Genomic DNA, 14,856 nt, shown 5'->3' on the forward strand with positions numbered 1-14,856 from the left:
CAAGCATTTTGTCCTTGGAGTCATAATGTATGTTTGAATTACATAATGTGCCTTGGAGCATTGTTTGTCATATACTAGCAAACCATGGAAATTTTTCATTGGATGCTCTCGTCACAGTAAACAAACATACTTTGGTCAAAAGGGTATATATTTGAGGAGCATCAGTCAGACAGTCACAATACTCCTGTTTCGAGTTGAAATCAGCTGGACCTGAGAGCTCCTACAAACTCAAGGTGAGTCCAGCACCTTTATTTCACTCCTCACACAAATCCACCAGTCAGCTACTAAATACTTGCCAACCATTTGATGTATTTATGTATTTTTTTTATTAAAGAAATGCATGTATTTATGTATTTTTAAATGTATTCATTTCTTTTCAGAAAATGAAGACCCAAATTTTGCTGTTGGCCCTTGCTTTAGTGGTTGTGATCAGTGCAGCACCACCAAAGAAAGGTAACTCAATGGTCACATTTGATGTGATAGTTTCATAATATTTTCAAGTAATGTTCTATGTGCACAATATGTCTTAATGATGCAATGCCGTAACTGTGTGTGTATGTTGGGTTTTAGTGTTTTGTGCAATTTACTTAAAATCTTCTTTATGGACAATAATATGAATACCTGTCTTATTTTTAACTGATGCCATTACATGTCTTTCTTACTTCCACAGGAAATGATGACGCTGCAGTTGATGCTGCCCTTGCCAAGGTCTCAATCGATGATATTGTTATCACAGATAAAGATGTGGCTAGCCTGAGTGACAAAGAAAAGGCTGATCTCCAAAAGGCAGTGGCTTCCATTTCTGATAAGGACCTCAACTAAACACCTGATCTACAGCAACGTGGTTGTCATTGTAATTGCTTTTGCATAAAAGGCATTGTCTTTCAATAATGGCACCAAAATAAAAGCCTTTTTCAGCATGCAAAACAAGTTTGTCTCCATTTCAATTTTAACCTTTATTATGTTGTGTGGCTTTTTTTTTATTTTTTTTTTTTTTACTTTTTTTGTGTGTCTCAAACAAACAATTATAAATACATTTCAAAATCCCTTTTCTGTATCTACTGTATTCTAATTCTAAAAGTGCTGTAATTAACACTAATTGTATTGCCATAGGCTGACACTAGTTTTACAGAATCACATTAGTGTACTTACTGAGTTCAGTTCAATTCAGTCTTATATATAAATCCCATTCTCATAAATCACAATATATCTCAGAGGGCTTTACAGCATACAACAGCCCTCGATCCTTGGACCCTCACAGCAACTAAGAACCCCCCAAAAAAAAAAAACTGTTCAAACTGGCTCTTCTCTTTTCTAAAAGGTGATGCTATTCAGGTATCTCAGTTTTAATTTCTCACTCAGTGTCCTCTTCAGTCTTTGGTGAAGACAACTAAATGGCTTTCTCCTGAGCCACAGAGTGAGCCAGGGGCAGAACTTTCCATGAGCAACATCGGCAGCCGTCTCTGGGTCGATCAACAGGAAAGATGGTAGTAAGATCTAATGCATGAGCAGTGATGGGTTTGGTGGAGTAGTGTGTATGTGGAGACAATGGAGTAGAAGAAAATGAAAAAGCAACAGCCATCCTGAGCATGGCACACAAAAAAGAAGTCGAAATTTGGGGCTTTGGTGAAGCTTGCCTAAGGCAGTAAACACACATACTGACTCTATACGAGGAAGTATCATCAAAAAACTGTCCACAGTTCTTTTGGAGAGGAGACAGGTTTTTGGAAGGTGATTAAGTGTTGGGGACATCAGGAAACAAGACTAAAACACCAGAGGCTCCAATAAATAAACTCACTCTTGAAGTTTTTGAGCATCTTTAAAGCCGGACACTTTGTGGTCGTGGATGTACCATTATACATATACGTACATATAATGGTACATCCACTGTCAAGTGAACTGTTAAGTTCAGCAGTAATGTACGGGTGTGTTACGTTCACATTTGCTTGACAGCGTCTGGACCATATAAGCAACAATCCAACTGTCATCAGATTCTAATTTGAATGTTGAAAAATCCTAATCATGCAAACAAATATGTGGCATCTATTTTTTCTACCTGAACGCCACCCACTTCAAACCAGCAAGAGGAGCACAAACATAACTGCAAACACGAAAATCTCTTATGAAAGAGCCAAAAGTGGTCCAACTTCAGCGGAAAATAGTGTCTCTGTGTTAGACCTTTTGACTAAAAGATGCACTTTCCTTCCAATTTCCTTATTTTTAAAGCTTGAAGCTTACATTATCTTGAATTGTTGCTAAGTATTTGGTGAATAGAATGGAAAATATTTCCAAAAGGTAAAATGACAGAAGCAACCTGCGTCCGGATCCATGATTGACGTTTCATTTCCCTTTAAACACCAACAGTTAATCACCTTTAAAAAACCTGTTTGTTCCCCCAAAAGAACAGTGGACAGCTTTTTGATGATACTTCCCGGAGGGCTGACTCAGGATGTTTGTTTACTGCAGTGCTGGACCCAGCACATTTGGCACCTTGGGGAAGCGTCACCTGACCCAAAAATGAAACTTTTTTGTGAATGCCCTGGATGGCTTTTGCCTTTTCTTTTTCTTTTACTCTGCTCTCCACATACACACTACCTCACCAAACCCATCACTTCTCTAGCATTAGATCTTAGGACCATCTTTCCCGTTGATCGACCCAGAGGTGGCCGCCGGTGTTGCTCGTGGGAAATTCTGCCACTGGCTCACTCTGCGGTCAGGTGAAAGCCATTTATGTCTTGACCAACGACTAAAGAAGAGACTGAGAAAAAAACTGAAACTGAGGTACCAAAATAGCCTCACTTCAGCCAAAGAAAGGAGCCAGAAGGTACCATTTTAAATAGGTACATTCATCTGACCCTCTTAATGGGATCGACTAAATTTAATTCTGTAAAATCAAATTTCCAATGTCTTTAACATACACTTCAACAGAAACCTCTTTTTGCAATACCATTTGGGTTAAATTCAGAACTTTTCGAATGAATATATATTAAAGATACAGAAAAAAGGGTTTTGAAATGTATAAACAAACTGAAATGGAGACAAATTTGTTTTGTATGCTGAGAAAGGTTTTTATTTGGTTCCATTACTGAAATACAGTGCCTTTCATTGTAAATTCATTGATGATCATGATAATAACCATCGTTGCTGTAGATCAGGTGTTTAGTTGAGGTCCTTATCAGAAATGGAAGCCACTGCCTTTTGGAGATCAGCCTTTTCTTTGTCACTCAGGCTAGCCACATCTTTATCTGTGATAACAATGTCTTTGAGTGAGACCTTGGCAAGGGCAGCATCAATGGCAGCATCATCATTTCCTGTAGGAGTAAGAAAGACATGTAATGGCATCCATTAAAAAAAAGACAGATATTCATATTATTGTCCATAACAAACTCAGTGAGTGTTGTGATTTCAAGTAAAATTGTACAAGACATTAAGATCCAAGATACACATACAGTTATTTTATTGCCTCAATACATAAGACATATTGTGGCCATACAACATTATGCAACTATAACATCAAATGTGACCATCGAGTTACCTTTCTTTGGTGGTGCTGCGCTGATCACAACCACTAAAGCAAGGGCCAACAGCAAAATTTGGGTCTTCATTTTCTGAAAATAGATAAATACATTTAAAAATTAACAAATAAATAGGTCAGTCAGACTTTTTACATTAAAAAAATACATAAATACATCAAATGGTTGTCAAGTATTTAGTAGCTGACTGGTGGATTTGTGTGAGGAGTGAAATAAAGGTGTTGGACTCACCTTGAGTTTGTAGGAGCTCTCAGGTCCAGCTGATTTCAACTCGAAACAGGAGTATTGTGACTGTCTGACTGATGCTCCTCAAATATATACCCTTTTGACCAAAGTATGTTTGTTTACTGTGACGAGAGCATCCAATGAAAAAATTCCATGGTTTGCTAGTATATGACAAACAATGCTCCAAGGAACATTATGTAATTCAAACATACATTATGACTCCAAGGACAAAATGCTTGTGTTTTATTCCACTTTGATTCACATATTTTACCTATCAGGTGTCAAATATTTTTGGAAGTCCCTCAGTGAAAGTATTGGCAGGCTCCTTGCATTGATTGCGCAGCTGTGGTTTCAATATTTGTTTAGTTTTACACATGTGTAAAGGTCAAGTGTGTGGTATTCAGTGGCATCCAGGGGTGACGCTGCAGAAACAACTTCGCCCGGCAATATGAAAACGTGGAAATGTTGATGGCACCATCTCAAGCCTTTGTTTGATTTGTCCATTCTGGGCTACTGTAAAACAGCATGGTGGCAGACTATGCAAGAGGATCCGCTCTGTATGTTTGTGTAAACAACTCATTTAAAGGGAACGAAAACACAACCGTTCTTGATTCATGTGATTAAACACTAATGAAAATATATTTATGAATATTAGATTATGTTTCTGTGAATTGCAACTTTGAGTACCAAAAAAGTGCATGCCACATTTTAAATCATAAAAATCAAGCAATTCTGGGCTCATGACAATTTATTGAGAAAAACCATCTGATCATAAGGAAAAAAAGGCTCTTAAACTTTAAGACAAGCTACTGTTTTGTAATACTACAGCATGTGATACAACTACTGCCACAAGTATTCTGTTTGTAGACACTCACACTCTTGTTTTTCAAATATTTGTTCCTCAACTGCCACTCTAATTTGGCTAAAACCCTGAGGCTTGGGTAAACCTGCTGATTAGCTGACCAACTCAGAAAACAGCTGCTTTCAAATGAAGGTATGGAAGCTGCAGTGTGCTCCTGGAATAATTTCTTAATTTTTTTTCTCCTTATTATCTTTATGTAGTGTACAATAATCAGCAATCACCAGTAGGTGAAGATATGAATGTAACTGTACACTGAGTATTATCATTTCTTATCTACAAAATAAAAAAACATGCCTATGTTTTGTAGTCTAAACTCTAACGTCATCCTTATGCACCTCAAACAAAAATCAAATCATCAGCGCAGGATGTGGTGGTTGTGTTGGTGACAGTACGCTAACGCTCTGTTACTTAGCCATGTTATGTAAAGTCGGACAAACTGTTGAAATGTATTAATAAATGTTTTGGGTACACACAGACCAGTAAAAAGCACAAAAATGCCAATTTTGATGTGATGAAAGACGTTTTGCATGTTGTCAAAGTAATTCATTTGATCTCATTATCGTAAGACAAGTCCTCAGTTGGTTTTATAATAAATAGTTTGGCGATTATGATGATAACCAAGTTGCTGTAGAGTTAAGCTGGAGAGCTGTGGAGGAAGAACAGATACAGATACATATGAATATAACATAATTTATGAGATTTTCTATTCTTCAAATGTGTGAAGCAATAAACAAAGTGCCTATCACAGCCACAGAATATTTAATACATTTGTATTAGAGAGGGATCGACCATAAAACATCTCGCAAATTACTTAAAAAATATGAAAGGAACTAATGTATACTTGTGACATACAGGTAGGACAGTGAGGGATTGTCAACATCTACTACTACTACTCACTTCTCAGCTCATTGAGAATCTTCCTAGGGTGCTTCTTTTTTGGACGCTTCCTCCTCCTTGAGCATCTCATCTACATAATTGTTGAATCTGAACAGTTCCTTCAGGAAAATGTCAGCATCTTCTTCTTTGACATCTTCAACATCTTTCTCATCTACATCAACATCTTCATCTGGGATCTCATCAATTGCAGCAGAAACTTCCTCAACAGTCTTGTCATCGGAGGCTGTAGGAGTTTGTAAGACATGGAATCCATTAATAAAAGACAGATAATCAAATGATTGTCTGTAAAAAACTCTGTAAGTTTCATGACTCTAAGTAGAAATTGCAGAAGACACTGTCAACTCAACACTTCATCAGAGGATAAGACATGTTTCTCACTTACAACATTACTTCAAATATTATGAAAACTGTTATAACATCAGATATGATCATATAGTTACCTTTGTCCTTTGATGCTGGTGCCGCAGTGATCACAGTCACAAAAGCAAAGGCTAGAAGCAAAATCTGGATCTTCATTTTCTAAAAAGAAATCATAGAAAACTTACAAAATACTATCAAACAGTTTAAGTATTTAGCAGATGACTCCAGTGGATTTGTGTAAGGACTGGAATAAAGGTACTGGACTCACCTTTAGTTTGTAGGAGCTCTCAGGTCAAAATGACTTCAACTCGAAACAGGAGTTTCTGACCATCTGACCGTTGCTCCTCAAATATATACCCTTTTGACCTGAGTATTTATGCAGACTGTGAGGAGAACATCCAATGAAACATTTCTATGGTTTGCTGGTCTATGACAAACAATGCTCCAAGGCAGGCCTGCCATTAGCGGGGTCAAAGGTTACAGATGACCTCGGTCCAAGTCCATGAGGGGGAGGGGTCTATGATTGACCCTTTAATGGGATAAGTTACAACAGTTTACTAACTGACTTATATCATTGACAATTAATGTATTGACATAATAAATAAATGTATCATCATAAAACACATTTTAGCTTGTCATCGGATACGTCCATACCCCTCATTTACTGTGAAATGGTCCAGTCCATCTGATAGCATGGGTCAGATGGAAAGACCACACCACTAGTGCAGCGATGTGAGGCGAACGGCAGCTAGACTAGCCAAGTGAAAGTGCTTTACCAAAACTCGAAGGCTTCCAAAGGAATTTCCGGAGTATAGAAAGAACAAGAAAATCAAAGGAGCGGAGCAGAGCAGAGAGCAGCAATTAGCAAATGTCTGGCAAAAAAAAGCTGCAGTGAAGACAGTATGAAATTAAACTAGAGGCCTATGGCATCCATTGGACCAACTATGTCATTCTGTCTTTTTGTGAGGGAGGCGGAATAATGCTCCAAAATTACGCAAAAATTTGGAAATGAAAAAAGTGGCATTGCCATTTTCCAAAATATTATTATATTTCAGCATACTAGGGTACCTAAACAGTGTTGGCATTTCATTAATTAGCAAAAAAATTAAAGTTGACAGCATTAGCCCTACTCTTTAGGTTACAGTATCTCAGTCCTGCACAATATTTGACTGATATTTGGTTAATGTAGCCCTCAAGAAATGAATAAATGAATGAATAAATTAAGAATAAATATATTTTTCATTCACAAGATGATCTTATGATTTAATAACTAACATAAATTACTTCAATAATGTTTGATTTTATATTTCTCTAATATTTCATTGGATGCCAATTTTTCGGCACAGAGCACACATTTAATGGTCTCTGCATTTTAAAATGAGGTTTTAACACAGATTATTTGCCAAAAAATGCGTGTGTATATGCTTGTATATGCCAAAAAAATCTGCATATACACAGAGTATATGCCAATAATGTGGAAATATTAAATATATATTATTATTATTATTATTCTATATATATTCTGCCATATCTGTGAAAGAAGACTTGCTCTGTATGTGTATTAACATCTCATTCTAAAGTAACAAAACACTTAAAAACATAGTTATGATTATTATATCCCATTTCTGTAAAACGTAGCTGTAACTACAAAAACTGAGTAGCCCCACTCTAAATCTCAAAATAATTGAACAATTGTGGTGGGGACAAACAAAAAATACAAGTATTGAAATAGAGACAAAATTGTGTTGCATGTTGTCAAAGGCTTTTATTTGATCCCATTGCTGTGAGACAATGCTTCAGTTGGTTTCATTGAAAAAAGTTTGGCAATCATGTCGACCATGTTGCTGTAGATCAGGTGTTTAGTTGAGGTCCTTTTCAGTGATAGAATCCGCTGCATGTTCAGCTTCAGCTGCATCTTTGTCACTGATGTCAGCCACATCTGCATCATCTACAACGATATCGTCAGCTTTGATGTGGTCAGCTGCAGCAGCAATTTCAGCCTCATCATCATCTGTAGGAGTTTGAAAAATGTGTAAATGAATCCATTAATAAAAAGCAGGTACTCAAATTATTTTCGGTAAAGAAGTTGAGTTTTGTGATTTTATGAAGTTGAGTTATGGCATTGCATCAATACTTAAGATATGTTGTGCACATACCACATTACTTAAAATATTATGAAACAATCACATCAGATATGATCATCAAGTTACCTTTTTGTGCTTGAGCTACATAGCTCACAGCCACGAAAGCAAGGGCCAGCAGCAAAAGTTGGGTCTTCATTTTCTGAAAGAAATCATTTAAATTTTTTTTTTTTTTTTTAAGTAAAATAAATTACACAAATACTATCCAACGGTCAGAGTATAGTAACTGACTCTGTTGGGTTTGTGTCAGGAGTCAAATAAAGATACTGGACTCACCTTTAGTTTGTAGGAGCTCTCAGGTCCAAATGACTTCAACTTGAAACAGGAGTATTCTGACTGTCTGACCGATGCTCCTCAAATATATACCCTTTTGACCAAAGTATGTTTGCAGACTGTGAGGAGAACGTCCAATGAAAAGTTTCTTGTGGTCAATGACAAACAATGCTCCAAGGCAGGACCACCATCGGGGGGTCAAAGGTTACAGGTGACTCAGTCTAAGAAGGGGAGGGGCCATTAAACGGTCTATGACTGACCCTTAAATGGGATCAGGTGCAACGATTTACTAACTGACTGGTATCACTAACAATACAAATTCTATGTATTGACATATACAATTTATGTATTATGATTAAAACACATTTTAGCTTGTAATCTGATACACCCAAATGGTCCGCTCCATCTGACAGCGTAGATCAGGTATGCAGAACACGTGCACTGCTAATTAATAGATGTGAAGTAAACTGCAGCCCGAGTAGCCAAGACACAATGCTTCAGCAAAACTCAAGGGCTCTTTAAAAAGTACAGCAAGATCAAGAAAATGAAAGGAGCAGAGAGAGAATGGCAAAAGGTCTGGCAAAAAATGTGAACAAGCACATGACAAATATGACTGGAGAAACAATACAGGTGAGATGTGAGCCAATGTTCGCAAAAAAACGCTGCTGTATTGGGCCCTATTTTATAGCTACAGTGAAGACACAAGTATGATATCAAACTAGAGGCCTAAGCATCCATTGAAACCAACATTGTCATGCTATCTTGTTGGGAAAGGTAAAAATTAATGCTCCAAAATTACATAACATTTTGGCAATGAAAAAAAGGGCATTCCCATTTTCCAAAATAACATATTTGAATGATTTTGCAAAAGGGAGTACATTAACATGCATCAATTGGGCATGGCTGAAAAACTGATATTTGATAGCACTGGGTTTACTCTTTAATATTTGAACAGTATTTAATTCATCAAAATTCCCTCAAGATGAAATAATTAAACTGAGAACAATTTTGGTCATCAATGTTTAGATCTTATGACTCAGTGCCTTGCATGCATTTCTTCAACCAATGTTTTATTTTACATTTCTTTAATCTTTCATTGGAGGACATGTTGTAAACCAGGACACACATAACTCTGCTGTCCTGTCTTTAAGATGCTGAAAAACTTGTTTATTTCAAATATTTGTTTTTCAACTCTCACTCTAATTTGGCTAATAACCTGAGGCTTGGGTACATTTGCTAATTAGTTGACCAACTCAGAAAGCAGCTAGCTTCAAAGGACAGTACGGAAACTGTTTCGTTTACTAACTTAAAAAAAAAAGTGATGAAGTATATCGACATTATTATTAATTTTACTGACCTGACTGAAAGAGTGTTCAACACACAACAGGTTAAAGGGATTTACAGCCCCAATATCTAAAAAGTTGGGACATTGTGTAAAATGTTAATTAAAACCAGAATAAAATTATTTGCCAATCCATTTTGACCTGTAATCCATCATCTACATTGCAAAGACAACATATTTAATATCCAATTTGATAAACATCAGTCTTTTTGTAAACATGCACTAACTCTGAATGTGATGCCAAAACATGTCTATCAGTGTGTTACATTAACTTTTCTTTAAAAAACACAGCTGGAGACACAAATTATTGAAGTTTTTACAGAAGAATTATTTTCCATTTATGTTTGATTTAAGCATGCCCACACCATTACAGATGCTGTAATCATGAGCAGGCATTTCACTTCATTTTTATCAGGTCAGTAAAATTTATTATGTTGATATAGTTCATCATTTCAAACAAAAAAAGAAGTTTGAAATCTTTACTAGTGATCAAATAGTGAGAAATGATTCCACGCTGCAGTTTCCACACCCTCATATAAAACCAGCTGATTTCTGAGTTGGTCAGCGTATAAACAAATTTACCCAAGCCTCAGGTTATTAGCCAAATAAGAGTGGGAGTTGAAAAACAAATACTTGTAAATAACAGGTTTTTCAGCTTTACATAGTTTTTGGTATATACTCCGTTTTAAGATCTCATTTTGAAAAGCAGATGAAATATTCCCTCCGATCAACGATTAGAGAAATGTAAAATCAAACACTGATGGAAGAAATTCATGCAAGGGATTAAATCATAAAATCATATCATGGGTTAATAAATTTGTTCTTAATCATTCAATCTTGAGAGAATTTTCATGAATGAAATATTGGTCAAATATTGTGTAGAACTGAAATAGTGAAACTAAAAGTGTAAGCCCAACACGCTCAACTACAGGTTTTCCAGTCATGCCCAATTTATGCAACTCCAAGACTGTTTATGTACTCCATTTGGCAGAAATATTTCAAATACATTATTTTGGAAAATAGCGAGGCCACTTTATTCATCGCCAAATTTTGACGTAATGTTATTTTCCACCCTTCCCAAAAAGACAGTATGACATGGATGGCTCCAATGGATGCCCTAGGCCTCTTATGCAATTAAATACTTGTGTCTTTACTGTAACTTTAAAATAAAGCCCTCTACAGCTGGTTTTATTTGCTAACATTAGCCTTAGCTTTCACGTTCTCTCTGTACTCTTTTAGGAGTCCTTGAGTATTGGTGAAGCATTTTGACTTGGATAGTCAGGATGCAGTGCGCTTCCCATCGTTATGCTAATGTGTGTATTTTGTGCATCTGACCCACGCTGTGAGGCCATTTCACAACAATTGAGGGGTTTGAGAGTGATAGATGTCAAGCTAAAATGGGTTTTAATGATAATACATGAATTCAATATGTAAATACATATAATTTGTATTGTCAGTGATACAAGTCGGTTAGTAAATTGTGATACCTGATCCCATTTAAGTGTTAATCATAGACCGTTTAATGGCCCCTCCCCTTTTTGGTCTGAGTCACCTGTAACCTTTGACCCCCATGATGGCAGGCTTAGCTTGGAGCATTGTTTGTCATTGACAAGCAAACCGTAAAAACTTTTCATTGGATGTTCTCCTCACAGTCTGCAAACATACTTTGGTCAAGAGGGTATATAACTGAGGAGCATCGGTCAGTTGGTCAGAATACTCCTGTCTCGAGTTGAAGTCATTTGGACCTGAGAGCTCCTACAAACTAAAGGTGAGTCCAGTACCTTTATTTCACTCCCTCCACAAATTCAACAAAGTCAGTTACTATACTCAGAGCGCTTGCCAGTATTTACGTAATGTCTATTATTTAAAAAAAAAATGTAATTATGTTTTTATTAACAGAAAATGAAGACCCAAATTTTGCTGCTGGCCCTTGCTTTTGTGGTTGTGATCAGTGCAGCACCACCAAAGAAAGGTAACTCAATGCTCATATCTGGTGTGATAGTTTCATAATGTGGTATGTGCACAATATGTCTTCTGTATTGATGCGATGCAATAACTGTGTGTGTATGCTGGGTTTCAGTGTCTTGTGCAATTTTTACTTAAAATCACAAAACTCTGAGTTCTTCACAGATGATAATTTGAATACCTGTCTTTTATAACTGGACTCAGTTACATGTCTTTCTAACTCCTACAGATGATGATGAGGCTGAAATTGCTGCTGCAGTTGACCACATCAAAGCTGACGACATCGTTGTAAATGACGCAGATGTCGCTGACATCAGTGACAAAGATGCAGCTGAAGCTGAACATGCAGCCGATTCTATTACTGAAAAGGACCTCAACTAAACACCTGATCTACAGCAGCATGGTCATCGTCATGGTCACCAAACCTTTTAGGGTCAAACCAACTGAGGCATTGTCTTACAGCTATTTGTTCAAATAAAAGCCTTTGACATGCAATACAAGTTTGTCTCCATTTCAATATTTGGATTTTTTGTGCTTTTAACTTTTCCCTGTATAACCCAAACATTTAACAAAACATTAGGCCCAATATCATTGATACAATCAAGTTGGTTTTGAATGCAGTGCAGCTTGAGGGGGGTCAAAGGTCATGGGCATTCAATGCTGCCTCGCCCCTAATTTTCAGAGATTTCTCTGGATTCTCTGAATCCTTCAATGATATTAGATTGTAAATGGTGAAATCCTAATTTTTTGGCAATTTTGCATTGAGAAACGTTGTTCTTAATAACACACACACACACACACACACACACACAACACAAATTAAGTGATTGATAATATCTATATAAAGAATTATATATAAAGAATTGCTGGTTTTCACACCAGCAGCATTTCTTTCTGAGCCTCTGCACAGCTGATAGCAATGGTTGGAGGCATTATGTTGTCAGGTTGTCCATGTGTCCGTCTCTTTCTTGTCCCGACATCCCAAGAATGCTTTATTCAAGTTTGACAGCAATATCCCCTCTTGCTCAATGATGAACTATTTTGATGGTGATCAAAGATCAAGGTCACCACAACTTTGTTTGTCTAATCTCTGTGAATGTGACATCTCAAGAACAACTTGAGGTAATTTCTTTAAATTTGGCACAAACACCCACCGTGACTCAAAGGTCAAGGTTACTGTGACCTTGCTTATGACTGTGTTATCTCAAGAACATCTTGAGGGGATTTCCTCAAATATGGTACAAATGTCCACTTAGACTCACTGTTTTATTGAACCAATTTAAGTGGTCAACGTCACTGGGACCTTACTTCTCTTATTCTTGTGAACCTAATATTTCAAAAACATCTCAAGGGGATTTCCTCAAATTTGGCACAAATGTCTGCTTGGACACAAGAATGAACTGAGTTGATGATAGTGGTCACAGGTTGAGACCAATGTGACATTACCTCCATCTCTCGCTCATGAATTGGATATATTTCTTAAAATTTGACTACTTTGTTTAGTCTAATACTCAACATCTAATGCATGAGTTGGTGTTTTCTCAAGGTTAGTCAAGGTTACTGTGTCCTTGTAAAAAGAGAAAAAATGTTTAGGATGACAAACCGCTGATAAACTTCATATCAGTGAGAATTTTCTGTGAAATTTAAATATTCACAAAATTCTCTTGTAATCCTAAAAAGTCAGTACATACAGATTTAAATGTGACCGTCTTCATCAAAATGACCAAAACTGATTTAGTAATATCAAATTTCTAAAGCATATAACTTACACTTCAGCAGATAACTTTTGGGTTAATTTGAGGAATTGAAATACTGTAAAAATAAAGAGGTGTTTTGAAATGTATGAATAAATGTTTGGGGTCCACACAGAGAAAACTAAAAGCACAAAAAATGCTAATATTGAAATGATGACAAATTTGTGTTGCATGTTGTTAAAGGCTTTTATTTGATCCCATTGCTGTGAGACAATGCCTCAGGTGGTGTCATTATAAAAAGTTTGGTGATCATGTCGATAACCATGTTTCTGTAGATCAGGTGTTTAGTTGAGGTCCTTTTCAGTAATAGAATCGGCTGCATGTTCAGCTTCAGCTGCATCTTTGTCACTGATGTCAGCCACATCTGCGTCATCTACAACGATATCATCAGTGTTGATGTGGTCAACTGCAGCAGCAATTTCAGCCTCATCATCATCTGTAGGAGTTAGAAAGACATGTGATTATATCCATTAATAAATCACAAGTATTCAAATGTATTATCTTCAAAGGCTGCACAACTTTGAAATCCAACATACATACAGAGTTATGGTATGCATGGATACATAAGACATGTTGTGAACATACCACATTACTTCAGTATTCAGTATACAAATATTCTGAAACCATCACATCAGATATGTTTTTCTAGTTACCTTTGTTTGGTTTTGGTGCAGCATTGATCACAGCCACAAAAGCGAGGGCCAGCAGCAGAATCTGGATCTTCATTTTCTAAAAAGAAATCATCAAGATTTAGAAAATACTATCAAACGATCCGAGTACAGTGACTGACTCTTTTGGATTTTTGGTAAGAGAGAAATGAAGTTACTGGACTCACCTTGAGTTTTTAGGAGCTCTCAGGTCCAAATGACTTCAACTGGAAACAGGAGTATTGTGACTGTCTGACCGATGCACCTTGATTATATACCATTTTGACCTGAGTATGTTTGCGGACTGTGAGGAGAACGTCCAATGAAAAGTCTTCATGGTATGCTAGTCTACGACAAACAATGCTCCAAGGCTGGCCTGCCATCAGGGACAAAGGGTACAGCTGACCTTAGCCCAAGGCCAAGAGGGGGAGGAGTCATAAAAAAGTCTATGATTGACCCTTAAATGGGATCAGGTACAAGAAATTACAAACTGATTTATACCACTGAAAGAACAAGTTATATGTACAGTATTTACATGATACATTTATGTATTATCATAAAACACATTTAAGCTTCTCATCTATCACTCTTTAACCCCTCAATTTTTGTGAAATGGTCCAGTCAAGTGTGTGTCAGATGCACTGGTAAAACAATGTGAAGTGGACTGCAGCATGACTAGCCAAGGCAACATGCCTCACCCAAACTTAAGGGCTCCTGAAAGAATAGCCAGAGTACAGAGAGAACAAGATAATGAAAGGAGTGAAATGTTGTCAAATTTTATTATTGTATTTTAATATTTCTTCATACTGGGGGATCTGAACAGTGTGGGTTTTTTTTCATTTATTAATAGGTCTCTG

General features: G+C 36.7%; 1 long non-coding RNA gene across 1 annotated transcript; it reads left to right on the plus strand.

Annotated features, from left to right (window-relative positions):
* The first annotated feature begins 11,214 nt into the window (after positions 1 to 11,214).
* On the plus strand, positions 11,215 to 12,040 carry LOC148185710 (uncharacterized). The gene is made up of 3 exons (XR_015775604.1): positions 11,215 to 11,401; positions 11,533 to 11,605; positions 11,828 to 12,040. It is a non-coding gene; the product is annotated as an uncharacterized LOC148185710 (long non-coding RNA).
* The last annotated feature ends 2,816 nt before the right edge of the window (positions 12,041 to 14,856 follow it).

The sequence above is a fragment of the Plectropomus leopardus genome, chromosome 23 (assembly GCF_026936395.1).
Source record: "Plectropomus leopardus strain MGB_pleo_1.0 chromosome 23, ASM2693639v1, whole genome shotgun sequence".
Taxonomy (NCBI): domain Eukaryota; kingdom Metazoa; phylum Chordata; class Actinopteri; order Perciformes; family Serranidae; genus Plectropomus; species Plectropomus leopardus.